We start from the raw sequence: 20,314 nt of genomic DNA on the forward strand, positions 1-20,314 counted from the left end.
CTGTCGCTACCTGGATGAAAGACAGCTGCCTCAAGATCAACTCGGAGAAGACTGAAGTAGTCATCCTGGGATCCACCTTCTCAGCCTGGGACAACTCCTGATGATCCGCCGCACTTGGAACCCTTACCACCCCTACGTACCACACACTCAACCATCATACTGGACTCTACTCTTATAATGAACTTCCAAATCAACACAGTATCCTCATCCTGCTTCCATACGCTCCATCTGTTTTGAAAAACTTACAGATGGATCCCCACAGAATTGAGAAGACGGTCACGAACGCACTCATTACCAGCAGACTTGACTATAGCAATGCACTCTATGCCGGCTTCACCCAGACGCAGCCCAGGAAACTACAGAATGTACAAAACGTAGCAGTCACATGACACAAAACCTTCGACACCTCCACTAACTCCCAATCAACAAGAAAGTCACCTTCAAGCTCCTCACACATGCCTACAAGAGTCTCCACGATGCAGAACCTGACTATCTAAACCACTGCTTAACTTTCCACACACCTGCCAGACAACTCCTCTCCACCCAACTCGACCTGGCCTCCATCCCACAGATCTACAAGAACAGACCTGGAGGGAGATCTTTCTATTACCTCACGGCCAAGACCAGGAACACCCTGCCTCACCACCTCAGGCACTCCGCGTCTTTGACCCAATTCAGGATGGATCTGCGACTGAACCTCCATAGCTAGATGGATCAGCAGGCCTCCCCCCTTTAGCACCATTAGATCCTCACAAGTGTGTAGCCATGCTATACATACACCTGATTGATTGATTGAAGTTCATGTTTGTTCTACTGCTCACCCTCAATTTATAATATGCTGCAAATGGTAGGAACTTCAAAATAGTAAAAATTCTAAGGTGCGAATCAACAGCCAAATTGTATTTGTATGGATGCTGCTGTGATATAAAATGTTTTCGTTACTTTCCCTCGTTGTCAGATGAGGCTTTCTGATTTATACAGTAGAGTGTTTAAACTTTACACTGTTCAAGCATGCACCTAATTGTGTATTCATATGCCCACACTGTGTATCGATTAAACACTGTATCTTTGCTCTGTGTGGGAACAGAATTAATTACCTTTTTAGGGTCATCAGCAACCAGTGGCAAGGTTGGTTTTGTGTGTCTGAGAAAAACTGCACTTGAACATGACTTATAAAACCCCAAGCTGTTCATTTTAAAGCACACCCTCCGTAACATTGGCTTTCACCTAACTCGGTTCACATTAACATTAGTAATTTTCTTTGACTGCAAATGATTTGTCAGTCCTCAGGGTTTAATGATTGTAGCATCACGTGTGCAACAGTGTACCCTGATTCTACGACTAACCACGTCATGCTTGGGGTCATCTTAGCATAGGGTGCAATGATTGTGTCTTCACTAGAATGCTCTGGTTTCATGGATGTCTCAAAATGCTTTCCTTGTAGTTTCATTTTGCCCGAGGGGGTGAAAGTATCGTTAAAGTTCAGTGGAGGGATGGCATGCAGCAGTGAAAATTAAAGTCCTAGTGGATCTAGCAAGACACCAAAGACCCTTCAGTTCCTGGTTGGGTCGCATTAACATAATTAAGATAAATGTGCTCCTGCAATACTTTTATATGTGCCAGTTACTTCAACTCCTTTTCCAAATATTAAACATACGGACTTATAATATGGCACATTGAGATTCATGTGAACGTTTTGATATGCATGGGAGATTAAGTGATTTGTCCAGAATCATTGGATATATTTCTCTCAATTTATCCTACTACACTATTATCTCTCCAACTTTAACAACCGACCTCTGAACACTCTATCTATCTCTTTCTCGCTGTCTCTCTCTCTTTCTCTATTTCTCTCTCTCTTCCTGTGTCTCTCTCTCTCTCTCTCTCTGTGTCTCTCTCTCTCTAACTCTACCTTTCTCTAACTCTCTTTCAGTCTCTATCTCATTCTCTCTCTCTTCACTCTACCTCTCACTTATATACACAAATAACTCTAACTGCTTCTATATAGCATATCTCTCTCGCTTTCCATCACTTTAGCACTTGCACGCACTCCTCGCATGTGTAAAAAACATTTCCATTACAACACCAATAGCTCTAACTCTAAAAAAAAAACGAGACCATTTGCATTGCAAATGCTTGTTTTCTTCTGTTCTTGCTCTCCCCTCAGGGTAGAAGGGTGATGCCCTTTTTGTTCATTAACACCAGCCACCCCTTGAATATCCTGTGAAAGTAAATTGAATATAGTGTTACGTATGTAAATTTATAGAGAACATGTGTTTCACTTTAAAAATAACATATATTTATATTGACTCTGTACTACACAAATGCTTAAATACATTTTGGGAAAAAACTGCTGTAATTCTTCTTATAGAAAAGGCATTCACCCTAGTGAGCTAGAGGTTCTTTGTTTTTTCAATTTATAACATTCCTCCACAGCTCACAAGTTTAATCACCTAAATTTGTCAAGACACTAACAGTGCAGAGGCGGCCAACACATCAAAGTCAATAGGAATGCATCAAAAGTGCCCAATCTCAGAACTATTATTTGTAGTTTTTCATATGTCCCTGCTGGAACTAATTTGCAAATCGTATAAAAAATATATCTCCAATTCCCAGTATGACTCCAAACAAATGTTACACAACAATATTGCACTCCATCTAAAAGCAGAAAAACAAACAATTAAAGCAGTATGTGATATCATTAAACACTTCACAGAATGTGGGAGGTATAAGGTCAATCGGAAGATGTTTCAATTTTACTGTTTAGTAATCCAACTGCAGTTATTCTCTCTGATTTGGAAATAAATTATAGCCCATATCATAAAATATCATTTGAAAGCAACTTTCCTTTTCAGAAAATGTAAATGAAATATATAAACTAAATTATACTCTTTTGATACATAAGATTAAAGAGATGCTGAATTTTAGAAAGATGTATCTTTATCAAAAACTGGCTGAATTGCCCTTATTTAGATGTCCATATTACTGATGTTTGTGTTTTTGTAGCTCTGGGCCTTGCTATTTACATTCTAGTGTTTATTGTAGGGAAAAAAGTATGTTATTAAATTTAATGCAGACAAATTGACTTCCCACTTTCCATCTCCATAACTTTAAAAGAACAACTCAAGAGGGAGATATTGGATTTCCTGATATGCGATTAAAATATTTCACATCTCTCTTTTTGCATATTTCATACTCATGAATCTAGGAAGGTCTAACTTCTTGGATAAAATATGCATTAATGAAATTTTGACACGGTTTTTATTATCAAATTTTCCCTTTTCAATTTGGGCCCCTTGATTTTCAAAGACTATGATTTTAGTATTTGATAAATGTAACTAAACGATGTATGACACTTTTCCAATACTTAAATATACTAATTGTTCATGTCCAATTGTCCTTATATGACTACAGATTTCTTGGCTTATTGAATGAAAATTTTCCATTGAAGCGCTGGAATTCCTTGCTTTTGTTTAATGTGAGGGATTACTTCTACCCATACAGTTTTGAAGTAAGTGCATCAATTTCCAATTGTAGATCAGCCAAAAAAAGCTTAGCTTTTGTTTTCTTTTTCTAAGTTAAGAGCACTATTCGAGCTTTATCCGGGGCTGATTTTATTGGTGCAGTTGATATTGTAATGGATTTAAATGTTGCGGAAACATGTAAATTAGGCTGTGTTCATTTGTGTACCGAGTTGCATGATTATAATGTGCAGTGAGAATTTCAAACTTTCCATAAATGGAAGGGTGAGTGTAAGATTGAAATATCAAAATCAGAATAGAACAAACATTGCTCTCTTAATCAATTGACAATATGTTTAAGTGATCTGAGAAGAATTAAATGTTTTAGAATGTGCCTTATATATTATACATTAGATTAGTTGGATAGGACAAATAAAAACATTTCTAATGATTATTCCAGATGTTCAGATGATTTCCCAGGCACTTGGCTTCATATGTTTTGGTCTTGCAGATAGCTCTCCAGATCGTCAGAGGATAACTTCAACTTACTTCATCATTTCCAGAAAAGGTTATTCTTTCAGAGAAATTAGTTTCGAGGAGTGATAACCCACTAATCAGACAAAGGATCTGAAGATCAGGAGACATATGCTTGTGTTTATATCAGTGCTATTGGCACACTCCATTTTTAAAAAGCCTACAGTATTTAGAGGCTGGCATAATACACTTTCTGTGATTAGTAAACTTGAGGATTGTTATCATATATGTAACTTAACCTCTAAAAATTTAACCAAATTTTGGAAATGTTTAATAACATTTATTGAACATGGGAATCAGTTTATAGTACTGAGGTTAGAAATTCTATTTGTCTAACTTAAAATGCTCCATATAATGATATTTTTCAGAACACTTTCAGATTGCCAAATAATATCTTATTTTAACAGGGAACAAAATATTTTTTTTTAATTATGAGTTTTTGGGGTATTGTGACAAATTCAAGTTTTTTTATTTTGTATCCAAATGAAATTGATAAAAAAACATGAGTGCTTGCAAGCAGGGATGGTGGGAGGTTCGGCAAAGGGGGGTAGTAAGGAAAGGAAATAGATGAGCGGATGTTAAAAACAGAGGGAGAATATTCTGTTACATGTTGCAGTTGATTGTCAAGGATCTGTAGCTGGTTAATGTCATGTAAAGATTGCTTTAAAGTTAGGCGGCAATTGCATAGGGGATGTGGCCTAGGTTACCGGAGGCAAATGCAAGGCTAAATGGAGCAGGTAGGTTGAAGAGATCAGTAACTGTGGATATTTTAAGGATTGCTGAGTGGGATATAAGAAATAGCAGATAAGCTTAGGAGGAAGCTGTGTTCAGCCTACATACAGTATATTTTAGGACATCACTGCGGATGGGGTGTGTGAAAGGGAATTGTGTGGATGGGTGATGTGATTAGAGTGGGGAACAAGACTGATTAAGTGAGAAAGGGTAAAGATGTTGTGTTACAAGAGGCAGTGGTTAGAGGGTTATGCCTTTGTTGCTTATTTAGTGATTTCTTGGTATAGAGGGGCGAGATTGAATTAGGAACTGGGAAGGGCAACAGGTTATGAGTTATCAGTTGTTGATATTCGTGAGAACAACATTGTAGGACTTAAGTTTGAGGCTAGAAGAGTTTTGTAAACATTCATTTAGGATAGGGGTTGAGACAGAAGATAGTAGGTTGGGATTCCCATGGTGACAGTTTAGGAGAATAGAGAGAAGGTGACCAAAATGTACACAGAGGTATGTATGGCTGTTGTGCATGGTGTTGATCCAATGTATTCAATAAGTATTAGCACTCTGAATTCTTTTTTCTTTGCAGTTTTCCTTTCTTATACAGAAGGGATGCAGGGGACAGAGGATGACAAATTATAATGTGCAGTGGGGCTTTGGGAATATCAGATACAAGTTACACTTCCTACTTTTAAATAAGAAAGTTGTAGATTGTCAGGGGGAAATGTGGAGTTTAGGGAAATGGTAGTTTTGAGTTGGGGAGATACAAGAGGGGTAGCAAAAATCCTGGTAAATGTTTTCCTGGGAGCCAATGTTGCAGACAAGTTGACGATTGACAAAAGAGACAGCTATATTCCTAACAAACAAGGCAGCCCAGGAGGTAGACGGCTTTGGGGCACATTGACAATGAGTAACAAGGCTTTGAAGGTGAGAGAAAAAGAATAGTTGGAATTAAAGGGACAAGGACAGGTCGAGGCAAATAGGACTGTTATGAGTTTGAAAGACTTTCTGAATGTTGATTTTCAAGGGTGGACAAAGTTCGAATTGTCAATGTATGAAGGAGGAGAGGTGCTTGCTCACACCATTACACCTGATTCCCCCATTTAGGAAAAGAAATATTTTTGTCTAGGTTAAGACTTTTAAAAAACATATAGTTATTTATTTGGCCTGTTGCCCCATATTCAGTTACATTTCCTGTGTTGTATTCGTCTGGAGATCTAAATCCTGTTAAAAATCAAACAATGTGGAAAACATTGAGCCAATGTTAACGCTATCAGGACTTTATTTCTACACACATATCCAGTCTAAGCACCACCTGAAATGCCTATGAGGAAATCAGTAAAATCAGATTCTTTTTGTCAAGTGAATGGGGTCTTCTGGAATACAAAACTCAGTAAAAAGACTCCAGGTGCCCCCAGAGAACTAAGGCAAAATACAAAGCGAATATTACACAACAGACTTTTGAGGTAGGGTGTTCTTCCCATAAATGATCCCAATGTACCACTTGACAGCACGTACATACTTACAACACAATCTCTTTGTAAAGTTATCAAAGATTTTTCCCCATTGGTCATATTGACCTTTGTTAGTTGATGTGAAACACTGTAAGGGAGAAGACATCCAAAATACAATTCTAGCATGTGAAGTCAATGGGACTCCACAGCAAGGACCAAGAATTGCCAAAAATAAATAAAAGGATTTTATTTTTATTTTGGATCACTAATCAATCCAATATATAAGCAAACCAAAAATTAGTTCAAGGATACAGCAAATAAACTAAAATATCTCAGTAGGTTGAGTCACAATAAAATTTGATACTGAATAGTAACAGTCACACCTATAAAGGAACAAATGAAAACAAAATGTTTTCATTGCAGAAAATTCCATTCTCTCGTCTAAACATGAATTAGATACTGGGATATCTACCAGGGGTTTCTATTTCGGGAACAAAGTAGGTGTCAGCATGATCAGACTTCAGTAGAAGTCTGGTGAAAAAGGAAATTATTGTTTAGCATAAAGCTTCACGCTTGCAAGAAAAAGGCAACCAGAGAGGTCTGTACTTCTCAAAGTCTAAAGGGAAAATGGCAATCTAACTGTGAGACCACAAACTAAAAATAACAAGAGAGTCAGAAACATCCTTTTCTCCTTTCACACCACCAGAAACCAAGTAAATTGTAACTCGAGAGCATCTGAAACATCCCTTCAGTTTCCCATTGCAAAGAGACTTGGACTGCAGTTCTCAACCTTGAACATCTCTCCTTTTTGCTACATGATGAATAGAAGGCCTCTTTCAACAAGAAATCTCCAAATTCACTGACAAGTTCCTTCCTTCAGGCCTCACTATCTGCAGTCTAATAAAAACAATAAGCCTTCCTCTAACTAATGAGAATCATGGTAATACACCTGCACAGAAAAAAAGAATGTGTTGGCAAGGCAAAATGCATTTCAATTGGGGCCTGCAGTCAGGCTAAGTCAGTTGAGCATTTAATATGAACTTAAATACATTATTGCATATCCACATGTATAGTGTCAAGTATAAATGTAAAATATAAGCAAATGAGTATATGTTTAGATGTTGCAATTAAACATTAGTGTACAAGTATTTAATCTGTAATCCCTACAATGATTACATTTCATTAATACATTTAAATGCTTCATACACATTAATGAATTTAACGCACACAGTGAATATAATGTCAGATATGAGTATATAATTGCATAATAATGACATGTAAGGGTGGAGCCTAAGTTGTTTGGCTCCACACTCAACAAAAGAATATTCAAATTGAGCCTCCACACACTGTTACTCACTCTGTGCCACCCCACCCCCAATGCCCAGCCGTGCCTATGAAGGGGTAGGGGCTCGCTCAAGCATCATGATGTCGAGTAGGTCCAAGTGGCTCCTGTGAGGGGGTCATGGTGTGGCCCATTCAGTTGCAGAAATCCGCGGTGCAGCAGTTGATGATTTTTTTTTTCTGTCTAAGCTCTTTGCATTTTTCGGCTTCTGTGCAACCTCCACTTAGCAGAACTAGGAGGAGAGAAAGATTGGAAATAAAAAGTGCCAAAATCTCGCTAATAGACCCAAAGCCAATCAGATATTACAAACTCTGAATGATTCTACAGTAGCCAATTGGATGAGAGATTTTCTGAACTAATCTCTGGTAGTCAGTCAGGTAACTGAAACGCTTACACACTCTCCACCAGCCAACTAGATCATAGACACCACACCACTTTTGGTAGCTAGTTAGAAACTGAAAACCATGAACCATTTTTCCATAGCCAGTGAGATCCCAGAGGCTTTAACCACTCTGCGAATCTGATTTTACTACTTTGAGTGACTTTGGATACTGATTCTAAAGATCCTTGCTGAACAAATGCATGTCAATCAAAACCAAATCGCAGTCATGGAGTTTTACGGGTATAATTATTGTGTTCACTTGGTTAGGTCATACAGACAGCATTAGCTGTGTGGCAACAGCTTATGTCATTTCACAACATGTACACATCGAGATATATATCAACGCTCGAATCGGTCGAAATCAGGAAGTGTCGGCCGCCATTTTGTTTGTTTTGTGTGCGACAGGGAAAAAGGAAGGTGGCGAACGTGAAAAGGGGGCAGGGAGAGAGTTTCTGACCCCCTAGCCTTTGTCAGGGGGTCCCTGAAGGACCCCGAAGGCTGGAAAAAAAAAAATTTTTTTAAAAAGAAATTGTGGGGTGCGCGCACCGTGCGCGTACGGTGGAAAACATTTTTTAAAAAAAAATAAACTTTTTAAACGAGCCATTCCATATTACAGGATACAGTCAATCTATAACTATATACATAGGTAGTTTAATGTAAAATAAATATATAAAAAATATAATAATACATACATAACTTAGCATTTAAAAAACCGTACAAATTCACTTAAAAAACCATAGGTTTCACACACGTTATAGTTAGGAATTAGCATTTCAAAAACCTTACAAATTCACTTAAAAAACCATAGGTTTCACACATGTTATAGTTAGCTGGACATTTCACTCGTAAAAAAACAATGAAATTCCCCCGTTATAGTTAGTTCAGATAACTATAACTCGCGCGACCGCCACTCTATCACAAGGATGATGTCATGAATGATGCCACTGACCATGTCATGAGTGATGTAATATGTGACGTCATGAGCAGTGGATTGCGGGCGCGCGAGTTATAGTTATCTGAACTAACTATAACGGGGGAATTTCACTAGTTTTTTATGAGTGAAATATCCACCTAACTATAACCTGTGTGAAACCTATGGTATTTTAAGTGAATTTGCAAGGTTTTTTAAATGCTAATTCCTAACTATAATGTGTGTGAAACGTATGTTTTTTAAGTGAATTTGTACGTTTTTTTAAATGCTAAGTTATGTATTTATTAATTTTTTTTTTGTCAAGGTTTTTCACCGTGCGCGCACCGTGCACGCACCCCGCGATTTTTTTCAAAAGAATACAATGTTTTTTTTCCCCTTGGGGGTCCTTCTGTGACCCCCTGACAAAGGCTAGGGGGTCAGGAACTCTCTTCCCTGCCCCCTTTTCACGTTTTCCACCTTTTTTCCCCCTTTCCTTTTCAGTGCGAGAGACAAAATGGTGGCCGACACTCCTGATTTCGACCGATTCGAATGTTTACCGACATCTAACAACCAATCAGAATTTCGCTCGCGCACGGCACCGTGCACGCACGTGCGCGCACGGTGCGCACGTATAGATATGTATATGCTTTTAAATTCTATTTTCTCAGGAAATACTGAACAGATTGACAGCAGACCTGCAAAAGGCACTTCCCTGACCTGAGGACTACCTCCCTGCCAAATTTCAAGTAATTCTGTTCAGCCGTTCGGGCTGTACCTTCAACTAAAGGTCCTATGGAAAAAATGCATGGGGAAACGCGTTTTGGGACCCCCCTTTTTTCTCGGCCCCTGCTTGACGAATCACCCCGAGACTTTCAGGGTAGGAGCTGAGCGGAGCGCCCCATTTGTTTTGAAAATTTCGCGAGGATTCGTCAACCGGCGCCAAAGTTATTCAAAATAGAATTTTGAGATTTCCTATGGAAACACGATCCTAACTATAACTATCTACTGGCGACCGCCAGTAGATAATATATATATATATACACACATATATATATATATATATATATATATATATATATATATATATATATATATATATATATTACCTACTGGCGGTCGCCAGTAGGTAGTTATAGTTAGGACCCCTTTTCCATAGGAAATCCGCAACATTCTATTTTGAATAACTTTGGCGCCGGTCGATGAATCCTCGCGAATTTCTCAAAATAGGTGGGGCGCTACGCTCCGCTCCTACCCTGAAAGTCTCGGGGGGATTCGTCAAGCGGGGGCTGAGATAAAAGGGGGGTCCCAAAACGTGTTTTTCCCATGCATTTTTCCATAGGACCTTTAGAACGAGCTACAGCCCGAACGGCTGAACAGAATTACTAGAAATTTGGCAGAGAGGTAGTCCCTATGTCAAGGAAGTGCCTTTTGTAGGTTTGGTGTAAATCTGTTCAGTACATTCTGAGAAAATAGCCTTTAAATCAATATATATATCTGAGCCCGCTTACGGTACGCTTACCGTACGCTTACCGTACGCGTACGGTGGCGTGCGCGAGCGCGATTCTGATTGGCTCTTAGATCTTAGTAAACATTCGAATCGGCCGAAACCAGGAAACGGCGTCCGCCATTTTGTCTCTCGCACTGAGTGTTATTTATCAAACATGATGCCCAAAAACATGTTACGGGGCTGTTTTGACAACTCCCTCCCACATAGTCATGTTGAGGGAGTCCCCAAACATCCCCCAAGAGCAAAAACGGTTTTATTTTTTTTTCGGCAATTTCGCCGAGTACGCTTACCGTACGCTTACGGTAAGCGTACGGTAAAAAATAGAAATAAAAAAAACACTATCCACACTTACCCCACCCCCTGTGCTTTTGGTGGCCGTAGGCCACCAAATGTACAGGGCTTATTACATCAGTAAAAAAACTATATTTTGGCAACATGAAATTATAAAATCGAAATAAAAAAAACACTATCCACATTGACCCCACCCCCTGTGCTTTTGGTGGCCGAAGGCCACCAAATGTACAGGGCTTATTAAAGTTGATAAAAACCGTGCACGGAACGCACTGCGTTAAGTGGGCGCGCACGCCTCGAATTGCGTAAAGTAACTTAGCATTTAAAAAACCGTACAAATTCACTGAAAAAACCATAGGTTTCACACACGTTATAGTTAGGAATTAGCATTTAAAAAACCTTGCAAATTCACTGAAAAAACCATAGGTTTCACACATGTTATAGTTAGCGGAAATTTTACTGATAAAAAACCAATGAAATTGCCCCGTTATAGTTAGTGCTGGCAACTATAACTCACGCGACCGCAATCTTCTGCTGATGACATATGTGTCTTTATAAAAAAAAATATTTGTAATATATGTATAGCTAAAAATGTATGGAAGAAGACATGGGCAAATAAGTGTCTAAATACAGTATTAGCATCAGCAGAGGATTGCGGTCGCGTGAGTTATAGTTGCCAGCACTAACTATAACGGGGCAATTTCATTGGTTTTTTATCAGTAAAATTTCCGCTAACTATAACATGTGTGAAACCTATGGTTTTTTCAGTGAATATATATATATATGCAACTCCTTGAACTCCTCGAACCTCCGCTACAAACACACAGCAGCAGCGGCGAACAGAGTAAACGGACCCCAATTGCTGGCAGGAAGATTTTATTTCTGCTCCTCTGCTTAGTGACGCGTTTCGAGCACAGCCGTGCCCTTGATCACACACAGGTAACAGTTTGCCAAAGCCATTTAAACATGCAGGGTGAGTTCACTTCCTGTGTCAGGTGATCATAGACACAAGAAAAAGACTTGCAAAAAAGACAGATTGGGTACATTTCATTATACACTCGCCATAAATTGCTTAAATGCATCACAGAATTACTAGATGATGTATGCAATATATCTGTATAAATACAAATATAATTAAAACAGCATCATCGTTAAATATATATCACTTGGTTCACTTCGTGCAATTCAAAGTGAAAAAATAATGTAAATACATGTATAAATATATTTACAACAACAACACTGGTAATGGATAAAAGAATGTAACACGATATAAAAACTGTTAACAAACAGGATAAAATATCACTAATAAAACAGAAAAAATAGTGCCACATAATCCAGTAATGAACCAGCGAAGGTGATACATGACAGCCTGAATGCTAGTAAATGATATGAATATGGCTTGAGTGTGGTTATTACATGTCTTAATGCATAGTCTGAGGTAGAAATAAATATAAAGTGCCACAATTATGTGCAAAAGCATGACCTGATTTATCCTTTCCTTCAGAAAGTTTATTTTCATCTCTATTGAAAAAAGGAAAATCTACAATAAGTACAACCCATGAAAATTCCCTAAAAGATCCTGAAAGAATCTAAAAAATCTAAAAAACCACAAATGTGCAAAACGAGCAAAAGCAGCTGGGGTTCTATAATAGTGCTGACAAAAAAGACAAAATAGAGCCAGTTGAAAAACCCTTCAAGATATTACGGAGGAGTGAGGGCTGGGTAAACAGAGATGTGACTAAAATACCTATAAAAATCTACCAAAACCCGTAAAAAAATCCATGAAAATTCATAAAAGCTTATAAAAACTATTTATAAAAGCTCATAACCAATCTACAAAATAGTAGGTCCAAAGAGAAGTCAACACAGTGTAAAGGAGGGAACAGCCACATAATACTAAAGGAAGTTGTGCAGATCTTCAGTTGTATTTAACCCATGTGGTGTTTTACTATCCAGTTCTAGAATAATGCGAGATTCTAATTGCCTTAGTTTCTTTTCTTTGTTTCCACCCCTTCTTAAGGGGGGAATCGCATTGATGACAAAGTACGAGAGGCAGCTGAGATCGTTGTTGTGTTCTCGTTTGAAGTGTCTGGCTACAGGATAGGAAGAGTCATTATTAACTATAGCCCGAATATGTTGAAGAATTCTGACGTGCACCTGTAGCTTGGTGCTACCAACGTAACGCAAGCCACAGGTACACGCCAAAACATACACCGCAAACTCAATGCGGCAGTTGTAACTCCCATGGATAACACATTTCTCTTCCGAAAATGAGGTGGTGTAATGTGTAGTATTAACACCAAACTTGCACGCACGACACGTGGAGCATTTAAAAAAATCCTTTCTTGGTTTCAGCCAAGTGACTGAGGTTCCTGTTTCTGGGCAGCTTTTAACTAACTGGCTCCTCATAGACTTTGCTCTTCTAAAAGTGATAGTAGGAATATCAGGTAGACGAGGACCCAAAACACCATCTGTAAGGACTATGGGCCAATTTTTTTTGATAATATTTTTTATCTTTCTCTCCTGTCTACTATATGTAGTGATTAACCTTGGACATGAGTCAGCTTCAGTTACGTCAGTTTCTTTGGCTGTCCCATGTAGAAGGGTGTCTCTAGGTCTGTCTCGTGTTTTCGACATCGCACGGGTCAGAATTTGGTCACTGTACCCTCTTTGTTTTAATCTGTGTAACACATCCTTGGTGCATTTGTCAAGTTGTTCCGTTGTACTGCAGATACGTTTGATCCGCAGTAGTTCACCAAACGGAATACTCTCTATTAAATGTTTAGGATGGCTGCTATTAGCATGTAGAGTGCTGTTGCCTGCTGTGGGCTTCCTAAATAAGGTTGTTTCAAGTATGTTATCTTCAATCAGCACTCTAACATCTAAAAATTCGACCGTGGTTGTACTGATTTGTGATGTGAAGTGCAAATTCATATGATTCTGGTTGATGGTAGAAATAAAATTGATTGCACTTTCCTCATTTCCCCTCCAAATCACAAAGACATCATCTATATAGCGTAGCCAATGCACCACATGATGATTAAAAATGTCCCCATGTTGTTTTTTGAGGACCTGTTCCTCCCACCAGCCAACATGTAAACAGGCATAGCTGGGGGAGAAACAGGATCCCATAGCCACGCCTCTTTGCTGTTTGAAAATGTCATTCCCAAATAAAAAGAAGTTATTATTAAGACACCAATTTATCAAATTGATTAGCATTCTGTTATGAAGAAACAATTCACTACCCCTTGAGTCAAGGAAATATTTAACAGCATTCAGCCCATCCGTATGATTGATGCTAGTATATAGCGATTCAATGTCTAAAGCAATCAATAAAAAGTTCGTCTCCCATGTGATGTCTTTGATCTTGTTTAAGAAATCACCAGTGTCTTTGATGTAGCTGGGGAGTTTTTTTTACAAAGTCTTGTAGAAAAAAGTCAATATACTGGGAGACGTGTTCACTGACACTGTTGATGGCGGAAATAATCGGTCTTCCTGGTACTGGTTGAGTTAGTTTGTGTACCTTTGGGATCAAGTATGTGGGTAACACAGGGAAGTCCATGTCTAAAAATTTGTATTCCGATGAAGAAATAAGACTCTCCCTTTTGTATTTTAATAATTGCTTCCTTAGTGATTCTTTGGCAAGGTTATACTCTTTAAGGTTTGATTTACCATAGCATTCTTGATTGTTTAATTGTCTTTTTGCTTCAATAATATACTCCTTTTTTGGCCAGAGTACGATGTTGCCCCCTTTGTCAGATGCCATAATGATAATTTCATTGTTCTTCCCCAGTTTAGTCATCAGACGATCATATTGGTTGTTCATATAAGATGAATTTTTTGGTTTCTTTCTGGTTTGGATATACAATTTTTTAATATCATCTGTCACACGGTCATGGAATACATCCACTGAATCTTTTGGCATCATGGGAATGAAGGTGCTCTTTGGTTTAAACGGACTGATCCCAGCTCCATATTGAACAATTCCTTCATTGGACAGTCTGTTTTGGGTGTTAGAAACAGCCTCTGTATCAGGTTGTACCACCGCTTGTTCATTGCTCAATTCCTGCATAGTTAAAAGGGTCGGTATATCCGCAGCTTGTAAACCCAGCATGTTCCCAGGCAAATTGTCTTGCGTTGTTTGACATGTATCCAGGCCAGTTTTAACCGCAAAGAATTTCTTTAATTTTAGTTTGCGAATAAAGCAGAAAATATCAATTCTGGTGTTGGCATAATTGAAGGAGTTCTCAGGACAGAAGCTGAGTCCTAGGGAAAGAAGCTGTTTTTCTGCTTTAGATAGTTCGACATTAGACAAATTGATTATTGTTTGTTCAATTATCGCCTCTTTCTCTGCCATTGCTGTTTTTTCTTTTGTGTTGATTTTCCGACATTTCCGTCTTGCTTTTCTTCTGGCATTCCTCTTTTTTCGTTTGGTTGATTGTTCCGATTCCTCGGTCTCAACGTGTGGCGCCTGTCGATGGCTAAAAAATCAACCTCTTCTCCCAGGCTGTAAACACCTCCATCCATATTACTGACCAAAATGTCACCTTCTGAGCCAGTATCGCTTGTTAAAGATTCGCCATCTGTCCCTGAGGCATTCACTTAAAAAACCATAGGTTTCACACACGTTATATTTAGGAATTGGCATTTAAAAAACCTTGCAAATTCACGGAAAAAAACATAGGTTTCACACATGTTATAGTTAGCTGGACATTTCACTCGTAAAAAACCATTGGAATTCCCCAATTATAGTTAGTTCAGGTAACTATAACTTGCGCGACCGCAATCCACTGCTGATGACGTCACATATTACATCACTGTATTCACTAAGATACTGTTAATAAGTCAGTTATACAATTAATTGTACAAAAAAAACCATCCATTTAGACACTTATTAACCCGTTTATTCTTCCATTAACCTTTAGATATCCATATATAAAAAATATTTATTTTACAGAAAGACACATATTCACTGGATGATGTCATCAGTGATGTAATATGTGACGTCATCAGCAGTGGATTGCGGTCGCGCGATTTATAGTTACCTGAACTAACTATAACGGGGGAATTTCAATGTTTTTTTACGAGTGAAATGTCCAGCTAACTATAACATGTGTGAAACCTATGGTTTTTTCAGTGAATTTACAAGGTATTTTAAATGCTAATTCCTAAATATAACGTGTGTGAAACCTATGGTTTTTTAAGTGAATTTGCAAGGTTTTTTAAATGCTAATTTCTAACTATAACGTGTGTGAAACCTATGTTTTTTTTTAGTGAATTTGTAAGGTTTTTTAAATGCTAATTTATGTATGTATTATTATATTTTTTATATATTTATTTTACAATAAACTACCTATGTATATAGTTATAGATTGACTGTATCCTGTAATAAAACAGTTTAAAATGTTTTAATTTTTTTTAAAGGTTTTTCACTGTGCGTGCACCGTGCGCACACCATGCACGCATGGTGAGCGCACCCCGCAATTTAAAAAAAAAAAAAAATGTTTTTTTCACCCTTCGGGGTCCTTCAGGGACCCCCTGACAAAGGCTAGGGGGTCAAGAACTCTCTACCCTGCCCCCTTTTCACGTTCTCCACCTTTCTTTTTCACTGTCACACACAAAATGGCGTCCAACACTTCCTGATTTCGACCGATTCGAATGTTGACTGACATCTAACCACCAATCAGAATTACGCTAGCGCACGGCACCGTGCGCGCACGGTGCGCGCATATAGATATTTATGTACTTTTAACTGCAATTTTCTCAGATACTACTGAACAGATTGACACCATATATGAAAAAGGCACATGCCTGACCTTAGGACTACCTCTTTGCCAAATTTCAAGTAATTCTGTTCAGCCGTTCGGGCTGTACCTTCGACTAAAGGTCCTACGGGAAAATGCATGGGGAAAACGCGTTTTGGGACCCCCCTTTTTTCTCAGGACCCGCTTGACGAATCACCCCGAGACTTTCAGGGTAGGAGCTAAGCAGAGCGCCCCATTAGTTTTGAAAATTTCGCGAGGATTCGTCAACAGGCGCCAAAGTTATTCAAAATTGAATTTTCAGATTTCCTTTGGGAACTCGGTCCTAACTATAACTATCTACTGGCGACCGCCAGTAGATAATATATATATATATATACATATATATATATATATATTACGATCCACTGAGCAACAACGCTGCAAAGCGCACACTCCTTCCGCAAATTAAGAGGCACAGTCCATTCAGTGCATTGGGAGGTTTATTGCAGGTACCAAGCCAAAAACCCAATGCGTTTCGGTGTTTGTACGCCTTGATCACGGGTGGAAAAACAAAGTTTTGCGGCACCATTTCAATACAAATTACGTGCAACGTGAAAACGTGCGCAACATGACAACAAAAGACGGACTGACAGAAAACATACTTCCTATAGTTTACAGGTCGGCCATTTTGTAGTGACACTATTTGTCAATTTATAATCTGTAAAAGTATAAAAAACAAAATAAATGCAGAATGGCACAACTGTATATGCACACAATAATCATAGTAAACTACCAAATACACAGGCAGTTGTGGCCTTGAGACAGAAATTCGTATATCTAGATCCGTCCATATGTCAGTCCATGTATAAAATACACCGGAATAAACCTACCCATATTACAATGTTCAAAATTATTAAAGGAAAATACCATTAACTAAGATCAATAACAAATATAAAGTGATCCCAGGGTGATTATTAACAGCGATCTATCAGAGTAGACCATAAAGTTAACAAGCACTCTCACAATAATGCAAAGGTGGTCTTATTCATATCACAATGCTCATGGGCAGTGCCAAAATACCAGTGACTGAGAAAATAATGCTTAGTCTACAACTGATAAAAACTGTATGCATAATCTACATTGTCATTATTGTATCAAAATTGAGTCTCCGAATACCACAATTCATAGTCTCATATCAATCACATTATAGTGCTCATGCTTCATGATTCAACCTTCAAAAAAACATTAAAAAAAACATAATCACAGTTATGTCCATCAGACCATAGACTAGAGCACATTAATGAAAACAAAATACACATATAAGTGAAAAATCGTAAAGTAGTAAAAAGCCCGACAGCAGAAGACTACTTTTTACTTCATATAAAATGCCAGAATTACAAAGTATAAGTCCTGTAGAATAAGAGAAAGGGTTTCTGTATAATTTATAATTCTGAATGATCACCATAGATCATTCACCCAGAAACCACAACAATTCTTCTTCAGTGTTTAATCCCTGGGGAACTTTTGTATCTAATTCAAGTATATACTTGGATTCCAGTTGTCTTAATTTGCGTATCCTGTCGCACCTTCTGATTATTTGAGGGACTCGATCAATTACAAAGTAACGCTAAATATTTCGATTGCTTTTGTGCTCTTCCTCAAAATGGCGTGCCAATGGATTAGCTTTGTCTTTATTTTGGATGGCACGCATGTGTTCCAGGATCCAATTTTGTGCAGGGAACATAGTGCTTCCCACACAATTCTTCAAGCATGGACATGTAAGCACATATATACAGAAATCTGAGAAGCATGTAAGATGTTTTTCAATCAATCTCTCAGTATTTGTGATTGGATAAAAGACTTTTTTAACATTAGTGCAATACTTGCATGCCTCACAAGACATGCATGTATAGAACCCCTGCACAGTACTGCTTGTTTGTTTAGTAGATGATATTTCATTGACACATAGCTTGTCCCTTAGTGAGTTCCCTTTCCTGTAGGAAATTTTGGGATAATCAGCTAACGCAACATTCAAAGTGGACTTTGTTTTTCCACCTGTGATCAAGGCGTACAAACACTGAAATGCGTTGGGTTATCGACTAGATACCTGCAATAAACCAACCCAGCACTGAATGGACTGTGCCTTGTAATTTGCAGAAGGACTATGCGCTTTGCAGCAAAAAACGATCCTGGAACACATGCGTGTTCATGCACCACCCATAGTATGCTCCCTTGGCGTTAAGTAATGCAAAGCAGCCCTATGCACAGCTTCGCGTTAATTTCAAGTGATTTCCCAGCGCTAAATAAATTTAGCGCTCAAAAGTAAATAGGTAACAAAGATTTTGTATCTATTTGATTCACTTTTGTGATGCAACGGCATGAAATCTTAGTAAATAGACCTACTGTTGTACCTCTCTTTCTTGTCAGGCACAAAGTTAAGGATCCAGAGAGCAAGCTCTGTATGCCCCGCAACCTATCCCTTTCCTAAAGTTGCTCTCCTGGCTGCTCTTCTCATGCTTTTGGTGATTGCCTTCAGGCAGCTTCCTCTGCTCTCCCTTCTCCCTCCAAAGCGCTTCTCTCATACACTCTCAGCATTCCTTTCCTAGAGCAATGGTTGCCCTACCTTCTGCCCCTGGTACACTCAAGTCATTCTTTAGCAGGTCCCGCCCTACAGGACCTGTTGCTCTTCCATCTCCTGCCAGGATCCTTCCAGGATGCTTATCCCTTGTGCATCTGGGTAGTCCATTTAGGCAGTCCCTCCTGTTCTCTCTGCTCTCATCCAGGGCTGGCTTTAGGCATGGGCAGTGTGAGCTGCAGTATGGGATGTGGCCCAAGGTCCTGCACTTAGCCCACCAACATGGATCCCTACACCAGTTTGGCACAGCCAGGCCATGCACACCGGTTCTCTCTTGACCCATGCCAATCCAATTACGGGAGAGCTGTCTCACTACAATGGTGCCCACTGGTGGGCCCCCCTACCATTGGTCTCAAAGACATGGAATAGGGCTGCAAAACCTAATAGAGGGGTGCCCTTACAATGGGTTCTGTTGCAAGGAGACACATTTTGCAGGTTTGTCTTTTCCTGCTGCCCATAAAAAGGCACAATGGGATGCCCATTGTCCCGTAGTTTAGATCCCCAGTTTAACCTCTGAGATGATAAACAATCCTCACACCTTCAGCTCTTCATGAACTGTAAAAGAGGTGCTCGTAAGTGGCTGTGAGCGATGGGCTGCAGCCCTCGAGGGGTCTGCATTAAGGGTGGACGGAGCTCATGGAGTTCTACTCCATGGAATTCTGCAGAGTTATCTAAAAACTCTGTGAGATTCCACTGAGTTCCATGTCTGGTGGGAATGTTGTTGCCGCCCGGTCCTATTTGAAGCTGTAAATGCACGGGGTCATTGAAAAGTGTGCTGTGTGTTATTTAACTGTATTGGTTGTAAGTGGTTAGATAGCAGCTGCTATACACATGCATTTAAGGAGTTAGGGAAGATTTGCTTTGTTCTAGTATCTTAGTGCACCCGGCCGTAACAGCTTTCTCTGTAGCTGATGGGGTAGTTGGAAACTGTGGCACATAGGTAAACCGAACATTTATGTTTCGCCCATATAAAGTCAAGGAAGTAAGAAGCTCACGTTCACGCATGTGACCAGAATTAAGTGAAAGAAACCCTAGCTGCTCTTATTCCCTGTGCCTGTGCTGTACATGTTCAAAATTCAACCCCAGACAGAGCAGCATCAGCTCGCCAGTCACCCTCAGGAGGTCGATATATATTATTTTGCTAGATAATGGGAACACCACGCAAGTACAAACTGGCATATCTATGATATTATAAATGCCAATATATATATATATATATATATATATATATATATATATATATATATATATATATATATATATATATATATATATATATATATATATATATATATATATATATATATATATATATAACCTACTGGCGG

Source organism: Triturus cristatus, chromosome 4_2, assembly GCF_964204655.1.
Source record: "Triturus cristatus chromosome 4_2, aTriCri1.1, whole genome shotgun sequence".
Classification (NCBI taxonomy): Eukaryota; Metazoa; Chordata; class Amphibia; order Caudata; family Salamandridae; genus Triturus; species Triturus cristatus.